The sequence below is a fragment of the Colobus angolensis genome, unplaced genomic scaffold (genome assembly GCF_000951035.1).
Source record: "Colobus angolensis palliatus isolate OR3802 unplaced genomic scaffold, Cang.pa_1.0 Scaffold127, whole genome shotgun sequence".
Taxonomy (NCBI): Eukaryota; Metazoa; Chordata; class Mammalia; order Primates; family Cercopithecidae; genus Colobus; species Colobus angolensis.
In genome coordinates this window covers 4,213,290-4,223,706 of record NW_012113919.1, presented here as the reverse complement: position 1 = coordinate 4,223,706, position 10,417 = coordinate 4,213,290, and positions in this window count along the sequence as shown.

Below are 10,417 nucleotides of genomic sequence, written 5' to 3'. Positions count from 1 at the left end.
GAATTGATGGGTGCTGATGAGTTGATGGGTGCAGCACACCAACGTGGCACAAGTATACATATGCAACAAACCTGCACGTTAGCACATGTACCCTAGAACTTAAAGTATAATAATAAAATTAAAAAAAAAAAGAAAAAGAAAATGTATTAAATTACTTGGTGGAGTAGCCACTTGTTTCATTCATTCGTGCGATTAAACTGAAAGCTACAGCACAGGCTACCTTATTCAGAGGCAAAGCATTGTGTGCTCACTATGCAAGGTTATTAAGTGACTGACTTGATTCTCCTTCAGACTGAGGTCAACGCCTACCCGAATTGGTGGAGTTTCCTTGCCTCCAAACCCTTTTAAAGCTTAAAATGTATAATTTCTTTCTAAACATAATGATTAAAAGTCTCAGTTCTTTTGTGTTTCACTTCATATCATTGCAACTTCTTGGACAACACTATTAAATAGAGTATTATTTGAAATATAAAAATGAACATTCCATTTAGCTATGGTGTATAGACCACTGTGAATTAACCTGATATCAATGATTTCAGATTTTTTTTCCAGGCATTTTTGAAGGGATCCTATAAAAGGTGACATTTCTACTTTACTAGAATACATTTTAAATAACTGTCAATATTTTAATTATTATATGGTGGTTAACCTAGATAAACCCAGTTAGGGCAAATTTTTTTCCATCAAGACCCAGTTTTGTCACTATCAACCCCTCTCTAGGTCCTTTCTGTGGTGAGAGGAGAAAACACTTGACATTCATGGAATGTTTAAAAACTTCTGAAAATTCTGAGTTATGTGTTGCTTTCAGTAGGACTCTATACAGCCTTTGTAACAAGACAGGTCTGAGGGTCTTCTGAGGGTCTTCTGCACAATACTCCCAAATCTTCTTCCTTGCCATCCAGAAGAACATTCTTGCATTGTGCGAAAAAGAAGGCTGTAATATAAGTAAAGGTCCTGAGTACTTAAAGTGCCTAAAATCTGTGCTTTTGGATCCCACCCTCCATGTCCATTGAAGTGAGTGGTTCCAAGGAAGGAAAGTTAGTTGTCAACGTGAAAAGAACAAAGGAGAGATGTACAGGTAGAATGCAGACAGTGTATCTAGAGACTAGCACCCTGTAACAAATCAGACAGCACACATGTAAACAGGCGAAATACAGGCATCAGGAAGTGGCTGCAACAGAGAGTAAAATAATCCCCTCCTATCTTATTTCTATCTCTTCAGTGATGTATATTTGGAGAGTTATCTTTTCTATGGCCAAAACTTGTTATACTACACAAGGAAGCTTCATGAAAATTATCATATCATAAAATATTTTTGAGGTATAAGCCTACAAAGAGTTAGCACAGTCCAAACCCATATATATACACACACACATACATATATATATACACATACATATATATGTATGTGTGTATATATATGTATGTGTGTATATATGTAAAATTCTGGTAATTTTCTAAAAGGTCTAGGATGCAGTATACCTCTAATTAAAATAACAGGTATGTATATATACATATATATGTAAAATATATATACACACATACACATATATGTATATATACACAAGTATATATATGTGTATGTGTGTATATATGTAAAACATATACGTATGTGTATGTGTGTATATGTATGTAAAAGAAATCATTTTGGCCTGGCACAGCGGCTCAAACCTATAATCTCAACACTTTGGGAGGCCAAGGAGTGTGGATCCTGTGGTCAGGAGTTCGAGACCAGCCTGGTCAACAAGGCGAAACCTTGTCTCTACAAAAAAATACAAAAAAAATTAGCCAGGCGTTGTGGTGGGTGCCTGTAATCCCAGCTACTTGGGAGTCTGAGGCAGGAGAGCCTCTTGAACCAGAGAGGCAGAGGTTGCATGAGCCGAGATCATGCCACAGCATTCCAGCCTGGGCAACAAAAGCGAAACTCTGTCTCAAAAAATAAATAAATAAAAATGAAAGAGAACAGATGGTGAATGAGAATATATTTTCACAGAATACTACTTACATTAAAAATATAAAATATTGTCATACAACATAACATACACTGTGCTAAAAAATACACAGGTTTGAATTTTTCAAATGAACTTTAAAAATAATTTTGAAAATGTAAGACATTTCAGGCTTTGCTCCAGGAATCATCCAATTCTCTCACACCTGAAGCTTGGCATATTTAATATGTAAGCACCTGGAAAATTGTCTGTTCTCAAAAAATTAATTTCTAGGATCTCCAAATGAAAAGATTTTGAAACAGAAAATAGAAAAAGATTGTGAATGTATAAATGTATATGTGTGTATTTGGAGAGGCTAGAGTTATTGTAAGCAATTATGTGAAGACTCCTTCAATCTCCAAACAGCTAATACAAAAATGTTTTCAATTAGACGCTGGTCTTCATTGAGAAAATATTTTGAGGATCTCAACATCTAGAACCTGATTGCTTGCTCATAAACAAAGAAGCAACGCTGAAAAACAAGGGAGATAAAAATGTAAAGTTTTTGCAGAGTGAGCAGGCAGTTTGCCACAGTGCTCCAGGCAGAAGACAATTAAGATATCTAATGCTTACTATAATTTTAAAGTTTTTTCTGGGGCAAACCTATCTTGCTAAATTCAAGTCTTACAAAATCATATAGTAAAATCCACATTGTTCATTAAGGTTTCCATGTGTTATTTCTCCCTGATAAGCTAGAAAAAAATTAGGATTCTTCACACAGGTAGATTCTGGATTAATGAAAAGAAAGCATACTTGGCCAAAAAAAGCAAAACTTGAGAAAACTGCTTATGTTGTTATAAAATTATAAAATTGTTCCAGTGAATGCCTGATTCTGGTACTGATAAAGCTGTGGTGCAATTATTATGTGCCACTGTGTGTTCTGTTTGTCTAAGCAAGCTAAGTACCTTCTTTATAAAAATGCTGAAATATATTCCTATAACATTTCCACCTGGAAAAACAAAATAAACTCATTCAAATATAATTATTAGTTCTTCTTCTCCTCCTACCTAACTCTCTTTGCAGAAGGCTCTACCAATATCTTTAAAAGACAAAACTAACAGCTTTATTTCAAGTTTCTAAAGTCAAAAATTGAGGTTTTTTTATATCTCTCGACTTGCTTATTACATTATTGAGAATGTAATTATGTATTGAGAAAACCTATTAACAACAAACAAGCCAACTCATTATATATAAAATAGCCATGTGTTCATGACATTGTTAATTGTATATGATCTATTATAGTGTTAATTTACAAAATTTGGCAGGATAAAATACCAGCTGAAAAAGATGATGTAGTTGTCACAAGGTAAATATTAAACAAAATGTGCACATAATTATTTTAATAGAAGAATCTAATTACATCTCACAATTATTTGAAATAATTTACTTCTTTAAGACATTAGAAATGTCATATCATAGTTAGAGCCCAAAATTTAAGTGAAAGATTAACTTAGAGATATATAAATGCTTGCTGTAGCTCATTTGATTTCTATTTTGTTTTATTTATTTACATTTCTAATAATAACTGGAAAAAAATTGAGTTTTGTTGGCAAGTGCCTATTTTCCACTAATTACAGTCTCATTGCTGTTAGTTTACATATTTTCTTTTTGTCCAGAAGATGCTGCTGCTGCTGCATAGATGCTCATACAACTTTGGCTACTGGCTGTTCATAGTCTCACTGTCACATTCATCGTTGACTAAAAAGGAGATTGATGCACTTTTTTCTCAATGACTTTGTTTTTCATTCCACTCCTTGATTACTGTAATCTTAGAAAACAAGGTATCATAAAACATAAAGGGTCTTTTAAGAAATCAATTTATGTTATCTGATCCAGGAGAGAAACAAAAAAGAAGATTGGATTAAGATGAGATCAGGTGCTGAAGATTTACAATAGAAAGGGTAAAGGTGGTAACCAATGTGCATTTTCAAACACTAGAAAACACTTGAATAAAGTATATTAACTGAAAAACCAGTTTTCAGCTATAGAATATGCTGTAATAATTCAGAATGTCACGTTCAAAAACAGAAAAAAATAAAATCACGATGAGATAAGGAATAAGTAAAATATATTTTTCTTTTTTTGCTAACATGTTAAACCATGCCATACTGAAAATATATACACATTTAAAAGTCCTCAGTATAATTTAAGGAACTATTGTGTATGATCATGTTCATTTATATGCCCTATTCTGTGTTTTCTAATTATGGAACTGAATTAATTAATTAGAAAAACAAGTTGAGAGGGATTCTGAAATAGTATAGCTCTATTCTTACTCTGAAGAAATTGAAGGGATCTTCCAAGTAATACACATGTTCCATCCTCTGACCTTCTTGTTCATAAAATTGCTGAAATAATCACAATGTCTCTAAGTCTCCTCCATGCATATACATATGTGCATGCACACACATATACACACAAATGTAGATTAATAATTTAGGTAGAAATTTTTGGTTAGTTTCTACATATGGTGTCCTTGAGATAAAAATGTGTATCTTTTCACATTTATGGTCCTAAAGTGGCAGTTTTAAAATAAAATAGGAGCTTTCAAAATGTGGTTGTGTAGATGTATGAGTTATGAGTAGTGTTAAAAATATTAACCTAGCATTTGTTTAAAAAATACTGAGATCTGATATGGCCAAGAATTGATATAAAGCATAAAATTTATTTTTGAAATAAATTTTAATAAATATTACATTTAAAAGACTACTTGGGAAAAGAGTCATTCCTTTTCATTCAAGTACAGAGAGTATTAAAGTTGACCATGTATTTACAACAAAAGAAGACTGAGCAAATGCCAAATAAGAAAATCATACACAACTTCTTTCTAAGCCGTAATGTGAAAATGAAATTGATAACAGTAAGTTAGTCAAAATAGCATAATTTTTGAACTGGAAGATACTTCAGAACACTGCACAAATAGAATAATAAATAAAAAATAAAATGATATAAATTTACAACTAAAACAACAAAAAATTCTTTTAAAAAGTATTTGAAATAAGCATGAACATGTCCTATATGATAACACTTGTTCTGAACAATAACAACAAAAATTATGCAGCACACAAAAAGGTAGCAAAAATCAATTATGAGAAACAGGGTCAGACACGACATAGATACAGGACTGACATGGTAATTAAAATAACTATGCTTAACATACTAAAGCTTCTAATAGCAAAGAGAGCCCCAGAGAGATAATTCCAGCCACAAAATGGAAACCATAAGAGAAAAATCAAGGAGAAACTATAGAAATCACAACAATGCATAGAAATGAAGATCTTCAATAAACTCATAAGTAGACTCAGCGTAGTTGAAGAAAAAAATCAGTAATGTTGAATAAACAATGATTAAACAGCTCAATTAAAATGAAAAGAAAAGAAACAGAAAAATTCTAGATCTTTGGCACAATATCAAATATTCTAATTTATGCATAATTGGAATTTTTAAAGAAGAAATGTTTAATGAAATAATGGGTGACACATTTTCAGAAGTAATGCCAAGTGGCAAACTATTGTTCTAAGGTAAGTTAATATCAAACTGGATAAAACCCAAAATATACAAACAGACTTGCATATACATACATGCATGAATGTGCAGACACACACACACACACACACATAAACACACAACCCTAAGCATTTTATAGTCAAATTGCTTACTGGTGAAGGCTATGAGAAAATTTTTAAGACATATAAAGAGGCATTTTGCTTTCAGAGAGCCAATGATAAGAAATACAGCTGACTTACCATCAAAAGTCATGTGAATAAAAAGACAATGGAGTGATATCTCTGACATATTAAACGAAACACCTGTCAACCTCAAACTCAATATCAGTGAAAGAATCTTTCCAAATTACAATAAAAAAAAAATACCGTGACAAACAAAACCTGAATGATTTATTCATTCCTGTATTCATTACCAGTAGTACTACACTACAGACAATGTTTAAGAAAGTTCTTCAAGCAGAAAAAAAAAAAAAATGTGATGCAGTAAGAAACTTGGATCTATACTGAATAGAGATTTGACTGTGGAATAAATTATACTTGATTCTTTAATGCAAAATGTTGCTAACAGTATACATGTGTACTTATGCATATATAATAATATATGTAAAAAATGTGATGCAGTAAGAAACTTGGATCTATACTGAATAGAGATTTGACTGTGGAATAAATTATACTTGATTCTTTAATGCAAAATGTTGGTAACAGTATACATGTGTACTTATGCATATATAATAATATATGTATAAAATTAAAATAACAGTAACAGAATATGGATTGAGAGAAAGATATTGGAATCATAAGGTCAATAAAATGTATGTGAGTGGCATAATATTATTTTAATATAGCCTCTGATTATTTACAAATGTATATTGTAAGCCATAGAGATATTGCTGAAAAAAAAAGATAAAAAATATGAAAATAGACATATAAAAGCCACAAAACTATAATATACTTAGTTAAAACCTGAGATCATTGGAAAAGTGGGAAAGAAACAAATAGAATACTGTTGGAGAAATGATATATTTTAATCAAATTTTTTTGATAATCAGATTAAATATGAATGGTCTAAACTCAGTTGTTAAGAGATAGATCGTTAAATCAGATAAAGAAATGTAGAACTCAGCTATATTCTTACTACAACATTCCAATATGAATAAAAAGATACAGATTTTTTCTTAAAAGGATGAAGAAAAATATTCCATTTAAATACGAATTCAAAATAAAGCTAGATTGGCTATATTAATTTCAGACAAAGTAGATTTCAAAACAAGAACATTTACAAGAGACAAAGAGTGACGTCAGATAATTGTAAAGATAACAATTATCTAAGAAGATATACCAATCTTATGCGTGTATGTAACTAACAACAGACATTCAAGATTTGTGAGGTCAAGAAAATGCTGGATCTGAAAGGAGTAGTAGATGTGTCCACAATTACAATGTAATTTTTTACCTATTTTTCAGTAAACTACAGAAAAGCCAGCAGAAAACAAGCAATAATTTCTATCACATGAAAAATCAGCTTGATCTAATTGGCATTTTAGAACATGACACACAATGAGAATAAAGAAACACATTCCTCTCAAGAGGACATTGGTGATTCACCGCAACAGATTATACTTGAGGGTCATTAAATAAACCTTAATACATCAAATACACACATTGAAATCCTATACAGTAGGCTCTAAAAACAAGAAAATTTAATTAGAAATCAATAACCTAAATATATCTGGAAATTACTTAATACATTGGAAATTAAACATGCAGATAAACACAGAATCCAAGAGCAAGATTCAAGAAAAATGTAAAATTTCTTAAATACATATATTTTCAAAAATTGAAAGTAAAGAGTTAAACATCATAATTTGTGAACTGAAATTAAAGCAGTGTTTAGTGAAAACCATACAACATTAAAGGCTTATGTTAGAAAAAGAAAGATTTAAAATCACTACCCTCTGCCTCTATCTAAAGAGACAAGAGGCAGAAAAGCAAAATGAACTCAAAGCAAATAGAAGGAAGAAAATGATTTTGATAGCACGAAAATCAATAGATTGAAAATTAAATGAATAAAAAGTCAATTCAAATAATGAATGAAGTCAACACATAAAAAATTAGATAGGACAAAAATTATCTTAAGAGGCTGAGCAATGGCCCATCTACAGAGGCCCACATTCTAATTCCCAGAAATTTTGAATACCACTTTACATGGACACAGGGTCTTTGCTGATGTGATTAACGTATGAGTCTTGAGATGAAGAGAGTATCTTGGACTAAAAGGGTAGGCCCTAATGCAACTCTTCGTATTATCATAAGAGGGAGATTTGACAGACGTAAGAGAAGTCAACTTGACTGTGGGGGCAGACATTGAAGTGTCATGATGATGGAAGTGGCTGCCCATCTGGCTGCCTGCTCCTTAGAGCTGGCAGGAGCCAGGAGCAGGTGAGAGCCCCAACCCCTACCAAGTTGGCTGGGTAGGAGCCCCACGTTCCTGGGCACAGCTACAGATGCCCAGCCGCAGCTCTGGTCCTGGGCATCCTTGCCCTGTCGGGGGTCCAGGAAGTCCCCCTTGCTCCTGCAGGCTCCAAAGCACCTGCTCTTGCTCCCTGGCCTCTTCCTGCTCCTAGCTCTTATTTTGGAGCAAAGTTGTGGCCAAGCTTAGGTGCTGTTGCAATCCAGCCATGTGTGCATGTGTTCAGGGCAGCACTGACACACAAGATCCCCTCTGCCACCTCTGCCCCTCAAGACTTTGGGCACCGATAAGCACAGGAGGGAGGCATAGGTGGGGAGGGTATTGGAGTGCTGAGGGCAGCTCGGAACTGGCTCACACTCAGCCCTTGGTGCAAATAGCCAGGCCGCCATTGATGGTGATGGGAGGCAGACAGGTTCCTGGGCAGAAAGGGGTCATTCCCCAGTGATACCCCACCTTTAAGCCAGACACAACCTGAAGCCTGGGGACTGGGCTATCAGTTCCAGGTGCAGGCCATGGCCCAGACTGAGAACTCATGGTGCTTTCTCCAGGCCCACCCATGGACCAATCAGCATGTACTTCCTCCCTTCTGAGCCCACAAAAAAAAACCCTGGACTCAGCCAGACTCACACAGATGTCACGAATACCAGCCATGGGAAGGAATGACCCACTTTGGGTCTCCTGAACTCCTCGGGATGGTCTGTCTGCTGATAGAAGCTACCCACACTGTGTCTCCTCTCATCTGAGGGCTGCATTTATCAGGATGACCTGCCTGTGGAAAGGAGCTACCCACTGCGGGTCTCCTGAGAACTGTTCTGTTATCAGTGAAGCTCTCTCTGCTTGCTCTCCCTCCAGGTGTCCACATACCTCATTCTTCCTGGAGGTGGGACATGAAACCAGGACCTGCCAAATGTCAGGATTGAAAGGGCTGTAAGAAAAACAAGGCTGAAACACATGCCCCACTTGCCATGTTGTGGATGACAAGAAGGAGAGGAGAGAGAAAAAGAGAAGAGAGAAAGAGAAAAGAGAGAAATAAGAGAGAAAGAGAGAAGAGGTGTTCCCCTTTGGGAAGTCCAGACCTAGGAGCTTCCTGAGGGAGGGCCGTGACACCCTTTGGGGATCTGCGGTTCCTGGTGTATCCAAGCTTCTGACCACCATTGCCTGCAGTGGAAGCCGCCTGTGGTATACCTAGTTCAGCCACCACCTCATCAGGAACCGGTGTCTGTGCCAGAGACTGGAGCTGGCTGCCCCACTGCAACTGACGTGCCTGGCCGTGCACAGTGGCCAGACCCTACACCCACTCACAAACCCTTCATTACTGCATACCTGGTTCAGCCTTGGCAGACTTGGGATCTGGTAGTGTGAGCAGAGCGCAGCCTACTGGGCTGAGTGGGTAGAATGAACCCCACTGGCATGAGTAAACCCTGACAAAGGCATATTGGCCACAGAGATATTGAGCTGGAAACGTTAACATCCTAAGGATACTGTGACAGTCAAACACAGTCAAGGCATGTGGGCAGCCAGGAGGCCAGAAGTGATTTGCCCCCTACAGCCTCTAGAGGGAACATGCCAAGGCTGGCACTGATTTTCAAGCAGTGAAACTGAGTTCAGACTTCTAGATTCTACAGCTATAAGAACATAAATTTAATCTTTGTGGTCATTTGCTAAAACAACCACAGGAAATGAATAGATTATCATATCAGGTATTGAAGAGAGAGCATCACTATCAATCCCACAGTCATTTAGAGAATAATAAAATTACACTGGGAAATACTGTACATCTGTAAATTTGATAATTTAGAAGGGATAGACTTATAATTAACAGAAAAGTTAAATTTTATTAGTATATGTAGATAAATATATGTAGATTATATAAATATAGCTAACATAAACATATGTGCAAAACTAAATGCAACATGATAGTCTGGGTTGAGTTCTGAAATAGAAAAATAATTTTAGTTAAAGAACTATTAAAATATAAAATAATGTTCATTATTTAATTAATGGAATTTGACTAAATAAAATGTCTTAATTTAGACAGATACACTATGTTTATATGATGGTATCATTAAGGGAAGCTGAGTGAGGATGCATGGTTGCTTTCTCTACCATCTAATTTTGCTATCAATCTACAATTATTTCAAAAACATTTTTGGCCAGGCGCGGTGGCTCATGGCTGTAATCCCAGCACTTTGGGAGGCTGAGGCAGGCAGATCACAAGGTCAGGAGATCAAGACCATTCTGGCCAACGTGGTGAAACCCTGTCTCTACTAAAAATACTAAAATTGTCTGGGTGTGGTGGTGCTTCTCTGTAATCCCAGGTACTCCAGGGGATGAGGCAGGAGAATTTCTTGAACCAGGGAGTCAGAGGTTGCAGGGAGCCGATATTGCGCCATTGCACCCCAGCCTGGCAACAGAGCAAGACTCCATCTCAAATAATAATAATAATAATAGTA